At 47.2% G+C, this 15,868-nt stretch overlaps 1 protein-coding gene across 1 annotated transcript in view; it reads left to right on the top strand.

Annotated features, from left to right (window-relative positions):
• Positions 1-7,629: 7,629 nt before the first annotated feature.
• Positions 7,630-15,868, top strand: part of LOC138447846 (beta-1,3-galactosyltransferase 1-like) — a 183,826-nt gene continuing 175,587 nt past the window's right edge. The window contains exon 1 of the mRNA XM_069604272.1: positions 7,630-7,683. The gene's annotated coding sequence lies outside the window, so the exon portion shown is untranslated. The remainder of the gene's footprint in view (positions 7,684-15,868) is intronic.

Raw genomic sequence — 15,868 nt, 5'->3', positions numbered from 1 at the left:
CCCATGGGAAGAGATTCCGTTTTCAAGGAAAATAAAGAACCTCGGATGCACATGGCAGGAAAACCTCGGGAGCGAAGCCCAGGTAGGGGCCAAAGTCAAGGCTGTGTATTACTCCCTACTTATGCTTAGGAATGTGCTCCCCTTTGTGGCAGCAGAAGACCACCCAGTGGTCGTAGGGGCGTTAACCAACTCCCACCTCGATTACTGCAACAGTCTTATGACAGGGATTCCAGCTAAACAGATGATGAGACTGCAAAGGGCCCAGAGTGCGGCAGTCAGGCTATTTGCCCACCTAAGAAAAAGAGACCATGTGTCGGCCTCACGTAGATCTCTCCATTGGTTGATGGTGGACGATCAGGTGAAGTTTGAGATGGCCTGCCTTATGGATAAATGCTTCTATGATCATGCACCAAAATATTTGAGTGCCAGGATCCGCCACCTTCAGCTAATGAGAGATCTCCACTCGGGAGATTAAATGTTGTTGACTATACCCCGGACAAACAAGATCTCAAAAGGAGATAGGAGGTTTCTGGTTTTCGGTCCGAAGTTATGGAACCAAATGCCATTGACCATCCATTCATGTTCATCACTGGAAGGCTTTAGAAAAGCACTAAAAACCTTCCTACTTAAGTGAACCTAGGTGATCTATATCACAGTCGCTACACTCTGATCAAGGCACAAATCATAGTCAACATCTGCGGCCGAATGCAGTTTATTCTGCCTGGTGCGCGTAATAAAATATCCAAAATCAAAATCAAGTCAAAGGGATGGAAACGAGCTACTTTAGAATCTGTCGATATACTGATGATGGAGACATTTCCAAGCAGGACTCAAGAGAAAGCAAGACATCCATGCCTACAGTAATAGGTGAACAAAATATGTCAATCAGAAAGCATGGAAACGATCGGCACAAGATGAAGAAAAGGACCATGGAACGCAAAGGTGGAAACACAGGATACCCCAGGGTTTGGCACGCTATATAAATAAAGAAGCAAACAAACAAACAAACAAACAGAGCTGGCCATCATTCTAGCCCGTGAAGCGCAGAAGGCGTCAAATACACTTTGATGCGCTCTAGAGAAAGATCGGCCCCAAGGCTAGACCCAAAATGTACAACTTCACAACAACGAAAAATAAAAAAAATCAATGTAGAGATGATAATCTCTCAGAAAAGTACATAAGAGAACAATCGGTGAAATTACAACGGGAAAATGTTCTATCCACCACAAAGAATGAGGTTAACCGAAACTGACGAAATGTGATGAAACTTTTACACTATGTCCCCTCACTCGGATGATATAGGCATAGTAGAATATGTCACAGAAGAGCGCTCGGAGTGGGTTTTGTTACATGTAAACTCGCCAATCATTCAAAGGACCCTTTTGGGCGCACGTTCTGCTCTGCTTCGCCTTGGCTATGATTCGACTAGACAAAATCAAAATGTAGAAGAGCGTGGGAGTGAGCAAAAAGAGTCTACACAAAACAAGGGATTTGAGAGCTCCCAAAATGAGCAAAGAAGAGACATTTTAAAAAGAAGGTTCACCAAAAGACATAATTCGCAAGACATGGGCCAGTCAAATTTTCCTAGAAATGATGATTTTTCAAATCAATATTGGCTAAAGGCCCTAAGGAGTCAAAGTGAAAAGTCCCTAATTTCATGGAAATTTATTTAATAGAGCATAAATAAAGATGTGCTTCAGATTATATGTTTGCAACAAACCAGGAAGTGTGAGCCCCCAATGAGCGATGGATTCACAACACTAATTAAGGCTGCTGGAAAAAATCAAAATGGAAGACCGTTTTCAGGACTCATAACAAGGATTAGAAACAATATCAGCTTATGTGTGTTAAAAAGTACAAATCCAAATCTATTTGTGCACGGAACGTTGCTACAAAATGTAGGAAAAGGGAACACAAAGCTCAGCTATCTACTGATTATAAATGCATATTGGAACCCAGCCAAAATATCAACGGGGTGCCTAATTGACTCAGTGTCAAAGTTGATTCATGACTGTACTATGGACTTTCATAATCCCTATATCATCGTCTGTCGTGAGCTGAACATAAATCAGATGGATGCGAAGGGTACAGCCATTGAACAGAAGATAAACTTGAATAACTCAAGTAGCGACAGAGGGGAGTGATGGGCCCAAGAAATGGCAGCCTGGAATTGTGTAATGTTAAATGGGCAAATAATTGGGGACATCCCCGCAAAGCCCTCATGGCACCGTAACGATTCGTACGACTCATTAGATTACATTTGGACTTCGAAAAACCTCCAAATGAAAATAAAAGATCTTCGAGTAATCGCAATGAAGGATAGTGATCACGATGCAGTAAACTTGAGATGGGAGATGAAGTGGCATGAAATGGTGGAGAGTTATAGTGGCAACTTGATAATAACCACAGGGAAGAATCGCCTTTGGCTAAATCTGAAAGGAATTGAGAACTTAACAAAGGCCCTGAACAATGAAAAGAAGTGAGGCTTGCACGAAACAAACTACGTTCCACTATTGGCAATGTATCAACCAATAGACACAGGATGAAAGCATTGTCGTCACAAACCAAAACATATACACACTCAAGATGTAGCAGAACAAAAAAGGATATTGCAAACGGACATCCGGAACATGAGAAAGAATAGGCTCAAAAATTGGAGTCAAGACGTAAAGAAAACTAAGATATCGTAACTGGCATATTTCGTTTAAAACTATTACAGATCAGGAGCAATCAGAAAGTTTTTTAAAATTGATATACCATCGCAATTCAAGCCACACCTGGCAAATAATAAACGAGGGAACGCTGACGCAACATGCGGCGCTAAGCAACTGTGTAAATGCGGAAAAGTGGTTCAACCATTTCAAAAAGGTGCAAGAGCATCCTTGTGCCAGAATGAAGTTCTGGAAGAATCTGTAGTACCATGGGATTCTAACTGTGGGAAAGAAGAAATAGAGGAAGACACAAATAAATTGAAAGATTCCGTAGCAGCAGGACCCGGTGAGGTGACTAACATCATGCTGAAGAAAAACAAGGATTCTTGGGCTCAGTTCATCGAAATTCTGTTCGTCCAAATTGCAAAGGCATGGAAAATACCAGCATCTTGGAAATAGGCGATAGTTGTGCCTATCTTTAAAAAGGGTGATAGATATAATCGGAACAACTATCGTCCAATTGCCCTGCAAGATGTAACTGGCAAACTATTCGCATCATTTCTACACAACCGGGCAGATAAAGAAAACATCATTGATACAAGACAGACCGGATTTACCAAAGGTGTTGGGACAGATTTAAATCTCAAATTACAAAATCTCATAGAGCTTGAAACATTGAAAGCGAATCAAACACGGTTTCTGGAATGTATTGATCTACATCAAGCATTTGACAGTGTCAATAGAGCAATAGAATGGGGAAAGCTTAGGGCGTGGTTATGCCTGGAGGACATTCTACAAGCTATAATGGCCCTCCACTCTGATACCAAAATACCTATCAGGATAAATATCGAAGGAGATCTAACGGACGAGATAAGTACTGAAAAAGGTGTGAAACGGGGGTCTCCGTTAGCCTCTTTAATCTTTAAATTGTATTTAGCAGACTTACCTACGGCATTCAAAAACGCACATATTTTTCCCCCCAAAGTAAAAGGAACTCAAGTCTCGTGGATCATATACGCCAATGATCTGGTGTTATTGGAAAAGACACAAGTGGGATTATAGAGACAAATTAATCTTCTCTGTGATTACTTCAAGAAAAATTAGTTCAAATAAACGCAAGTAAATCAAAAATCATGTCCTTTTGTCGCAAGATGGGGAAAGCCAGGCGGACGTTTCAATGGAGAGCAGGAAATGTAGTAATCGAGATATCTGGGAATCCTGTTTAATGAATCCATGAGAGAATTGGAATGGCTACAAGACCTGAAATTCAAGATTAAGGTGTTGACCTCGCAAGGATGTAATGATATGATATATGATATGGCATTTATAACGCGCCTATAGACAAGTGTTTCACTTGTAGCTTACATGCTAAATATAGCAAGTTCTCCATGAAACCAGTCATGTTCTATACCCAAAAGGTTACAGCAACAATTACGTTTGGACGCGAATCAGGCTTGAACTTAACTCGGGCTATATGGAACATTCTGGAGGGCTATTTTTGGAGGAAATTCTTATGACTCTCCGTATGCATACCAATTGCTGCAATTCGATGTGAGCTGGGGCTACAATCGCTGCAATCCATAGTATCATGGAAAACTCTATCACTTGTACGGAAAATGTCCATGTCGTCATCTGCAAAACCATACCACATTCTAGGTCCTTCACCAACTGGATCATACATTGGGCTATTAAACACATGGCACACAAATGTTTTGGAACCTCTTCAGCAGCTGAACGTATCAATTATAGTGCTCAAAGAGAATCCGTGTGCCGTCAAACGGAAGGTAATTCAAAGTGACTGGATAGAGGGACCATTGACAAAAGGTCGACATTGCGTTCTTCACTAAACTTAATGGGCGGAGCTCGTGTAGTCAAAAGCCTCAAGAAATATCTAGTAAGATTCCCAAGTCGTTACCACCGAGACCAATTTCTTCGCCTTGGATTGAACCTGTATCCAACAAAGCAAATGGTGGACATTAGGCACGTAAAGAATGTTAGGGGCAATCGATGTATTTTCCGCCAAAAAGAGGTGGAGTCAGTAAGACACTTGATAACTAGGTGCCTAAAGGGAAATAAGCTAAGACGTCTACACGTGGGCAAATTTGCACCGACCAGTTTAGAGATGGACGACTGGTGACTGCTAATTTTGCAGGGGGAAAACACCATGTGAACATGTGCGACAATTGAATTTCTGGGTGAAATTCTAAGACAGGACGTTGAGCCCTATGAAGAATAAGGGAAGCACAGAAGAGACGTGGCCTTTCGGTGATGTCCAGAAAAGCAATAGACCAGGGAATGTAGACAGGAGATGGATCTACTTGCTCTTGGAATTGACGCCGAGACTTAGAACAGAAAAGCAAACTGGTTGTTCTGCTAGACGTATGAAGCAGAAGGTGCAAAGGGGTTCATGATGTGGTCTTCTGCTTTGTCGTTTTGATGTCATTTCTCTCGTAACATTTTTTTTCTTATGGGTGGGGGACAATAATGGATGACGGTTAATTGATGATAAGAATCTGACGGGAAAGGGATGTAATGAAAAAGTTTGTAATAAACTAATGTTACAATTAAAGAAATTGAAAACTGTTCCAGAAGAACCCTGATCTATTTCAGGATGGGGCGCAACCATTGATATTGATATTTTATGTGTATTGCGCTCATACACAAGTGTTGTGTATGAGCTTCTCCTTATCCACACCTACCATCAAAGGGAATAGAGGTTTTTACCGACAGTATATTGCAGACTTTGGCAGAGAGGGGGATGTGCATAGGGGTACTTTTGGGGGGAACCTGAGCTTTGTGGACCCACTCAGGTGTGGCGGTACGTGTCAGGGGCGAGATTGCCATTTGGACATATAAGGGGCGCCAGCCAGGACTGAGAGGGAAATAATTGTGGAGGCAAGCTCCAGAGGCAAACACAGGGTAGGGTCTGAGTGGGCAAGGCCCACCCAAAATCTGTGTGGGCATTTACAGATGTTATTGGACAGTGCGGTGGACCCAGGGCTACGCCCCACCGTCCAGCGTGCAGACGGAAAAGGAGGATTGCCAACAGAGCGCTGCGACAGTGGAAAGGCCAGGTCTGGAAGACGACCTGGATGGGTGCGGGCATTGCTCTCCTTGAAGACGAGGTACCCAAAAGCACACCTTTGAGTTTTGCTTTTTAAGTGTTTGGTTTGCAAAATAGTAAGCCTGCGACCGAATTCATAGCGCTGCGCGGTTCCTTCAGTCACGTGGTGAGTTGTAGAGCAATGTGGGCTAGCACTGCTCAGCTTAGAAGAAACTGGGAGCGAGGGGCAGGCCAAAGCAGCCAAGCTGTCCCTCATGACCCTCTTCCGGCAATTCTGATAAGGAAGGGGGCAGTGCTGTGCACAGGCAGCCAATCACAGACAGGCTCTGACGGCCAACCAATCGGGCAGCAGGCCTTAAAAGTCACCCAGGAGAGGGACTGCTGGGGTACAGAGCCGCCAGACCCCCTGATAGGAGGCTGGCTCCAGGTGACTCCGGAGGGCTTCAGACCAGAGGGTTACAGGGGACAGGAAACTGTGCCGCTGACCTTCCACAGGGGTCATGCCATACTCCTGGCGCACGTCCACCCACAGAGATTCCCATGGGGTCCCAAATAGGCCACTCCCCAATTTTTAGCAGCTGCTAATTGCACATCTCCGCCCATCAGGTCCAGAAAGGCGGGGTGCAAAGCCAGGCAGTAGAAGTCCGGATCTCATGCAGGAGGTCTAAAGCAGTGCCAGACTGCCTCAATTGAGGAGAACCATCTTCGGTTCCAGAAGCCCCTCAGGACCTTCGTCTATGCTTCTGCCTTCACCCACCCCCCACCGCTGCGTGCGCCTGCCACCCTCTGTCCTCCGGGCTCACCCTGCCTCCCTCCTGCACTGCCTCCTGGCCACCCCTCGCACTGGGGTCTGTATCTGCACCCATACAGCCCTGCACCCCCCTTTCTTTGCTTTCTGCACTTATCAGACATGCCCAGGCTGCTGCCTTAAACCCAGCACTTGCCACTTCCTGCTGCACTAGCACTGTTTGTTGCCTTTATTATTTATTTATCGGTTTCTCCTCTGCTCCGCACTCTCCGCTTCCCCCTCTCCCGTGCACTTGCGCGTTCTCGATGTCACTGGGCCTAGTAAGATTGTTGTTTTTGTTCCCCCTGCCCCTCCCCCGCCTTGTCGCGCCCTGAAACGCGTGTGTATGGGCGCGATATAAATCAAATATCATACCAAAGGGCGGAGAGCGGAGAGCAGGGCGTGTGCACCCCACAGTAGCCTGAATACTGGCGCATAAGGCAGCGCTGTGCCCTCGTGAGAGCAGCTTGTGCTGACAGGTGGCCGCGAGCCAACGCGCTGCTAGTCTCCGGTCCGTGGGGGGTCTTGCCAGCACTCCCTGTGGCACAGGTGGGTCTCTCCCCAGACATTCCAACACAGGGACATCTCCCCCTGGGCTCCGGATATCCCTGCCTTCGCAACAAGCCACCCCCCCCCCCACCCTCCAGCCCAAGCTGGGTCCCCCATGCCGAACTGCTGTACCGCGGACAGTTCAACGCACCACTGCAGCAGAAGCATTAACCCACTGAGCTACCGAATCTTTACAAGGATGGAAGCCCGTGATTTGGACGTTGCACAAACGTCGCTTCAGCGCGAAAAATCAGCCACTCGACTCGTTTACCGGGCTTAGGGTACGACGTGGTTTTGGAAATTACGCCCCGTTATCTGGAGCAGGTGCATTAACCCATCAGCTATGTCCCATAGAGCTGCGCTGAACAGAGATTCTGTGTTCCTTGTGGATGTGATCTGGGGCGGGTGGGGGAGGGGTGCCGCAGTGGTAGGCGGGCGGGCCACACTGGACAAACATAGCCACGTAGCCCGCCAGCCTCAGGCGTCACCAGGTAACCCCGTGTAGCGCACAGAAGGCACGCCCCGGGGCACGCCCGCTATAGCCCCACCTCAGCCTCTCGCTGCCTGAGTGGCTCACCTTTGCCTGGAGGACACTCGCATGCATCGCGGCGGCTGAGCGGACTCTGCCCCAGGTGAGTCCCCCTCGCCTGAACGACGCTGTGCCCAGGCGCCCGCCTCCTGGCGCTACAGCGGGCAGGCCCCCCGTGGCCTCTGTTATCCTGCCGGCCCCGAGGCCCGGGACAAGGCCTGCATTATTTCATGCCCCCTCCATCATGATGTTGCACGTGAGGTCTCCTAGTTTTTCTCTGGCTGTGCCTGGCGATGCTCTCGCCCCCCCCCCTTCGTATACTCTCTTTCTCTCTCCCTCCCTCCTTTTCTCGTGTCACTGTTGGGCACACTCCTTGCCCTCCTCCGCTCGCCTGGCTGTCACCTTCTTCTCTTGCCTTTGGGGGCCAGGCTCGCTTTTATCCTGGCCACCCCCCGCCCCTCCTTTTGCCGGTTTCTTCTTTTCTTTGCTTTCTGCTTTTCTTTTATCTTCTGGTTTTGCCACCTCTTCTCCTCTGTGGCTTTTTTCTGTCACTTCTTTCTTGCTGCCTCGCTTTTTTCGTATTCCCCCCCCCCCTTTTCTTCTCCTCTGCTTAGTTTGCGTTTTCTCTGAAAGTCACACTTTTCTCCGTGTCTTTTGTCTGACACTTTCTTTTCTTCCTCTGCTTCTCATCTGTTCGTTTTCTTCTTCTCAATGTCCCGCTCACCTTGTATTCGTTCGATCACTTTTGTCTTTTCTTTCTGTCTCGTGTTCACACTATTCCATCACGTTTCCCCCTTCCTGTGTTGTACCCTTTCCCTCCCGTCCTTCCTCTCGTTTATGCTCCTGCCCGCGTCTTGCCACTTGCCTTCATCCGAGTAACTTTACGTTGTCACTTTTCAGTTACACTCACATTTCTCGGCGCGCTTTGCCACTGGCTTTAAGGCGCTACACTGCTTGCAGCGGTGCGGTTCTGTGTTAAGTGCGTGTTTCCTGTGCTCAGTCACTGTGGTGGCTGTTCTGAAAAGGTGACTGGTTGAGATATGAGTGGGGTGAAGCGTCCGCCCCCCCTTCCCCCACCTACCGCCGAGTGGACACCAGGGAGCAGGGAGAGGTCCCCCAAACCGGTCGATCTTGTCCCCACTCCTGGAGAGCAGAATATGGAGGTGGGGGCAGCTCCCTGCACTGCCCTCTGCCCCGCCCTACAGTGTCCATTGCCTCCGGCAGGGCCAGTTGCTGCCCTGGCCAGCGGGAGCCCGGGACATGGCCAGAGGCGCTTGGACGCACGGCCGGCAGCAGGCAGCGCTACAGAACGGGCCCCTGCTGAGGGGGACAGCCTTGTTTTCTGAAGGGAAGTGAGAGCAGAGTGTGAAGCTCATGGTGGGGCTGGGTCCTCTGTCACCCTGGACGGCCGGATCAGTGCTGGGGGGCCCCAGCAGGGAAGTAGGGTGCCACGTTCACACGGCGGGAGGGAGAAAGCCAGTGAAATCGCAGCGAGACACAGGGGAGTATCCAGCATTGCAAGAGTGGAGGGGCGAGCCCCGAAACAAGTCCTGCTACTCCCCCCCCCCCCCCCCCAGAATGCAGTGCGTGCAATCCCATAGGGCCTCACCCGAGCGCCGCCAATCCACCTTTTCGGTACCATTAATGGCAGGTGCCATTGTAACGCATACATGCCAGAGAAAGAATAAGCCGGCAGAATCATTGCAGATGCAGCGAACTCGTCTATAGAGAGCTCTGTCCAGGCGCTCTGGGGCAGAATACATGCAAACCTCCTCATTTGCATATCGACTGCACCGACAGAAGTGACGTCACGGAAAAGGACATTGCAAGGAGCATCACCAGTCTGGGATACTTGGAGGCCCCATGGAAGTGACTTTAGAATAAGTTGCCATGAGTAAGCCAAGTGGCAAATAACTTTGTGGCGCAAAATACCTACATTGCACTATTGCTGTATATGGAGAAACTCTATAGTCCTTAGGATTTTTTTAATACAACAAGGTGATATAATACCATAAGCTCTGAAGCAAATCACTTACGCAGGCTGCAGATAAGACACAGTGGGCCTCATTACGACTCAGGCAGTAAGGGTTTTACGGCGGCGTAAACAGCGCCGACCCTTACCGCCTGAGTACGAGGTCCCTTAGCGCCATGGCGGACTTAACACCTGCTTTTAGCAGGTGTTAAAATCCATGGCGCTAAGGGACCATGGAGTTAATTACGCCACCGTAATTTACGGTGGCGTAATTAACGCCTTCCCCACTCCCATTATGCCCTATGGGGCAAAAATGGGAATGGGGAAGGGTAAATGGGGATTGGGGACTTACCGCCCCGCCAAGGTCGGAATGGGGCGGTAAGTCCGCCAACCACCATGGCGTAAACGTAGTTTACGCCATGGTGGTAAAGTCACGGCCCAGGCGGTAACTTACCGCCTGGGTCGTAATGAGGCCCAGTGTGATGAAATGATTTGCCCAGGATCACACAATTTGGTTAAATGGTGAAATCGGGATGTGAACAATTTAAGCAACTGAGCACATCTTCCCAGGTTTAGTTGATATAAATATTTATTAAGGTTTTGCTTTGCATTTCATGTGCTCATATTATACTTTTTTCATAGCAAGGCCTTGGAAGCGAACCACATTACATAATAAACTAGCCTTTCATAGTACACTATACACTGTCATAGAAATATGTTGAGCAATAAGAGTATATCTTTAGTTGTATTCTCCCCATCCTGCATGCAAAGTCGCAATACCATCATGCAGATTAATGGGACCCTTACAAAGCCCCTTGGGTTTTAAATCCACTTATTATTTCATAAAGCATGCAGCCTTATGCACCGTTCTCACCCCCATTCACATTTCTTAAGGGCCAAAAGTCCCTGCTAACAGTCCCCCTCCCTCCCATCAGTGTCTAATGGCTCCCATTTTAATGCCCTGTGCCAGGACAATGAAGTTGCTGATCAGGAACACCCTGTCAGCACCCTCATTGTCCTGCCTGTGGGAAACCTTTCCCGTTCAGCACGATCACACTGCCAAATGTTCCGGTCTGGCTCTACACCTTACCTGCACTCGGTACGCCACTGGAGACAGAGAGAGTGAGACAAGACGACTGGACCACAACCTCAGGTTTATTCACTTATCTCCTTCTCCTCTCCCTGGTTTACTCTCCTGCCAGGGCTTCACTGTTTTGTTTCTTCTCTTGTTGCTTGTTTTGATCCTTCTCCTCTCCCTGGTTAACTTTCCTAGCAGGGTTTCACTGTTTTGTTTCTTCTCTTGTTTTGATCCTTCTCCTCTCCCTGGTTATCTTTCCTAGCAGGGTTTCACTGTTTTATTTCTTCTATTGTTTCTTGCTTTGATCCTTCTCCTATCCCTGATTTACTCTCCTGCCAGGGATTCACTGTTTTGTTTCTTCTCTTCTTTCTTGCTTTGATCCTTCTCCTCTCCCTGGTTTACTCTCCTGCCAGGGATTCACTGTTTTGTTTCTTCTCTTGTTTCTTGCTTTGATCCTCGACTCCCTGGATTACTCTCCTGCCAGGGATTCTCTGTTTTGTTTCTTCTCTTCTTTCTTGCTTTGATCCTTCTCCTCTCCCTGGTATACTCTGTTGCCAGTGATTCACTGTTTTGTTTCTTCTCGTTTCTTGCTTTGATCCTTGTCTCCCTGGATTACTCTCCTGCCAGGTATTCTCTGTTTTGTTTCTTCTCTTCTTTCTTGCTTTGATCCTTCTCATCTCCCTAGTATACTCTCCTGCCAGGGTATTGTAGTTTATCCTTAGAAAGGGATATGGGTCTACCCTTTGATTACTGTTCTGTACTTTCAAGTTGGGGTTCTTAACCCCTTTATTTCCTTTCACTTCTCTTATCACTTCCCTTTTCACCCTGGTTTACTCTCCTTCTAGGATGTCAGAAGTTTCTTATTTGTGTGTGAGTCCCAGACTCACAGTTTGCCTGGTTCACTATCCTGCCAGGGCTTCTTCCCTTTCTTTTTACTCTCTCTTGTATCCAAGAAACAACCCTTCTCCAGTATCAGGTCACTGACCCTTTCGTTACAAACTTTGCATCAATTCTACTGTCTTGAGTTTTCAACAATGTTAGGTTTTGTGTAAATTCCTTTGACTGCAATTGGGCTTTTTGCAATTTCTTCTTATTTCTATTGCCTTCACTTAGGCGTATCGCAATGTTTGTATCCATGTTAATTATTTGGTCTTCTCTTAGGCTATTTGCAATGTTCATCTAATTTCTATTGACTTCCCTTACACTTTCCGCAATGTTCATCTCTATATCAATTATATTGCGTTCTCTTGAGCTTTTCGCAATGTTTGTCTCTATATTAGGTTTGTTGCCTTCTCTGTTTGGGCTCTCTCACATTGGGCCCGGCACAAAGTATTCGTCTTGAAGCAACCCGGTACCCGATGGGTTCATCAGTGTTTCTCGCCACCTGCAGCGTTTGTCACTTTCTTCGTCCTCTGCACGTCTCACCCGCTGACCGGAAATGCCTTCCGTGAGCCGTTTCATTCCGGCTTGGTCTCCCTCTGTGTCCGACAGCTCTGGCTGTCTGCGACAGGGACGCGGCAAACTTCTCCCAGGTTCTTTTCGCTGCAGGCCATACCGGCCAGCTTCTGACCTATCTTCCGCCCTCTACTCGCCCCCACACAGCGGCAGAACAAGGTGCATGCAGTGGCAGGCTTTGTCTGCCACTCGCTGAGTGCTCAGCTGTGTGCATTTTAAATGTCCCGGTCTCACTTAGTAGTTTCCAGTGACTAGAATGCAGTGTTGGTTTTCCATCTTTGGCCATCCTCACTACTCCATCCCTCTTCCTCGTCTCAGTACTAGAAAAGAGGGGAAGAGGTGCATAATGTTGATCAGAAAAGCCTGGCAATTCGGCATCCATGTTACAATCAGCCACACATGAGTGTGGTATACATCCTTGGACGTTACTAGATTTTACCACTGAAGGGTTGTTTAGATCTAATATTCTCTTGACTTCCTGGAGACTGTCTTCCCCTACGTGACCCCCCCCCCCCACAGATGGCCACCCCCAGGCTCAGTGTCAGGTAGCTTCTGCCTTTCCCTGGCCACACAAAGGAAGCCTCCCTCCGGGGAATCGGTTACGACATTGCTAGATTCGTCACAGCACCCACACCTTGGGGAGCCCCCAGTCACTCTAAAGAAGAAAGCTTAATGAAGATTCTAGAGTGGCCATTTAGGGTTTCAGCCCCTCTTATGTATGTGTTACAGCGACACCTAAACCTGATAATCTGCAGCCACTCACCCCCTCCTTGCATTGCTTTATCTAGGATATTGCCACAAAATGAAGCCAGGATATGGGGCTGATGGTGTGAACTCTCAGTCCTCAGACACTAAAGGCTGTGTCATTTAGATGTACATTTGCTGGTGTAAGATCTCTGAACTATTGCTGAATAATCAGACATCAACACCCTACTTTCAGCTCGCTGGTGTGGGAGAGTGAACATGTGAAGGCGTCACATGGGCTGTCCTTAGATGCTCAGCACTGACTGATTCGTGACGAATATTATCTCAACAAGTGCACATGTCATTTACATGCAAAACCTACTTTACATCCGTGTTTTACTTCTGTACATGCTGATTGTGATTTTCTGGCAGTGTCCGCCTGTGCAATGGCAATATGCAAAGAACTTTGTACAGAAATGTGCCTACAGGAAATACCCTTTGCTTCTGGATGCCCGTGCTGTCATAATATGCAAATAGTGGGCCTGGCACTTGTGTCGCGCGACAAATCCCCTCCTCAATATGAGTAAATCATTGCTGTGTAAATGAAGCTGGTTGCATTACATTGTGATGCAAGGACTTTACAGAAGAAATCTAATCTGAAAACACAGCTGTTGCTGCCCAAGTAAATGGATTTTCTGTCACCTGCTCCTAGGGATGGCCATGCCTGAAAGCAGTTTCAAACTGTCCGTACTAGCATACTGCGGTGTGACCAGCCTGCCGGGGTCTGAGGGCCCACTGACCACTGGCCCTGTGTTGCAGGTGTTCGGTTCATACCACCTCACTTGTATTTTGCGAGGGGCAATACTAGACTAACCATATTAATTATTTTCTGATGGAAGTTTATCACTCCAAGATGGACAGTCTGTTGCACTCCTATTGTACTCTTTCAAAATACCTCTATGAAAGTGGGAAACGGGACAAATAGCACCACTGAGGGTTCCTGTCTGCTTTGCATTAAACCACAGAGCATTTCAGGACTATAACAGTGATCAGAGATCTCTATATTTTATACACAATTCTGTGTTAAAACAATTGTATGTGTGAATCTCTAAATTCATAACAGACACATGGCTTGGTGCTCACATCACTGTTCATAACACTCACAAAACTCACCCTAACATTGTTTGTTTGTTTGTTTTATTTATTTGTATAGCGCTCCAAACCCAGAGGTAGAAGGGCACTTAAAGAAGACGGTTGCATAATTGTAAAATATACAATTTACAGTTATATGTTTAAACAATATACAATTTCAATATACAGCTATTTATAGAATGTACAGACGTAGTTAAGCAGTGGGAGGTGAACGCGTATGTCTGGGTGGTACTTTAGTATCACGTACAGCAGTTTACCGAGCAGAGGGAAGTGAAGCCAGGTGTCAGTGGTGCTACTCTTTGTTCAGGAGCCAGCTGTTAATATGCTTCCTAAAGATCTGGAAGGACTCGATAGTTTTGATGCTGAATGGTAGGGTGTTCCAGAGTTGGGAGGCAAGTACTGTGAAGCTAGCGCCTCCAGCTCTTTTTAAGTGGAATCTATGTCAAGCATAGAGTGTTGGAAGATCTAGTGGTTCTGGTGGCTGGTTTCATGGTGAATTTATTAATTAAATATGGTGGGGCTAGGTGATTAAGGGACTTGTACGTGAGGCAGATAGTTTTCAAATCAATTTTCTGGCATATGGAGAGCCATTTGCAAGATTTCCTAGCAGTGGAGATATGCTCTCGCCTGGGAATGTTGAGGGTTACGCGCAGTGCGTTATTTTGAAATACCTGTAATTTGTTAATTATGGATTGGTTAGCACCTAGGCACAGGCTGTTGCAATAGTCCAGTTTGGATTGTACGAGGGCTCTGGCAAGAGTGAGGCAGCTTTTGGGTGATAGGAAAGGTCTACTGGCCATGATGAGCTTGCCGGTGTAGGCTGAGGCGATCAGATTGGTTTGTTTGGAGAGGTTAGTGTTGGAATCAAGGTAGAAGCCGAGGGTTTTCACGCTTTTGGCAATGGGGATGGTGTGACCATCGATCGTGATGTTATTGTAGCTAGGATTAAGTTTAGTTAGGTTGCTGGGGGAGCCGACAATGAGGAGCTCCGTCTTCTCATCATTCAGGCAGAGGCCATGAGAGGCCATCCATGCCTGAATGATGGAGAATATTTTGTTGATCCGGGTGACGTCTGCTTGGTAATTGCCTGTGAAAGTGAGGCGTATCTGGGTGTCATCTGCGTAATTCGTGTAGGTGACACCCAGAAGGTCCAGTTGGTCAAATAGGGGCTTTGTAAATAGGTTGTACAAAGTGGGGGATACACAGGAGCCCTGTGGGACCCCGCATGAGATGGGGATGGGGTCTGCTGCAGCTGTTGTTGAGAAGACCCGCATGGTTCTAATTTGCCAGAAAGGATTGTATCCATGTGACGGCAGAGGAGGAGAAGTGAGCTGCGGTAGCTAGGTGACTACAAAGGATTTTGTGGCTGACCAGGTCGAAGGCTGCTGAGAGGTCTAAGAGGAATAGGATCGCGGTCTTGCCATTTTTTTTGATTTCATCAATCCGGCTTTTGAGATCAACAAGGGCAGTTTCTGTTCCGTGTTGGGGTCTGAAGCCAGATTGATGTATTCCTAGCAGTTGGTTGGATTCCAGGTATTCCTGAATTTGGATGTAGGCAACTCTGTCCAGGAGTTTTAGTAGGAAGGGGACTGTGGTGATGGGCCTGTAGTTGGTGGGTATGGCTGGGTCTAGGGATTGTTTTTACAAAAGCGGGAGAACCCATGATTGTTTTAGGTTGCTGGGGACTGAGTTATTGATGAAGGATAGGTTAATAAGTTTGGTGATGAAGGGGGAAAGCTCTTTAGCTGCGTCTTTTATGATCTGGGCGGGACAGCTGTCCCCTTTGCAGTTTGATGGTTTTAAGGAGGTGATGATTTTTTGAACTTCAGTCGTGATAACTTTCTTAAATGTGAAGCCCGATCTGGTGTTGGGCGTAGGTGGGCTAGGGTTGGTGACATTGTTATCGGAGAGTTGTTGGCGTTTGTCCTCTATTTTGGTTTGGAGTCA

The sequence above is a fragment of the Ambystoma mexicanum genome, chromosome 3q, assembly GCF_040938575.1.
Source record: "Ambystoma mexicanum isolate Mex_15411 chromosome 3q, UKY_AmexF1_1, whole genome shotgun sequence".
Lineage (NCBI taxonomy): Eukaryota > Metazoa > Chordata > Amphibia > Caudata > Ambystomatidae > Ambystoma > Ambystoma mexicanum.
This window is presented reverse-complemented; position numbering and strand designations above follow the sequence as displayed.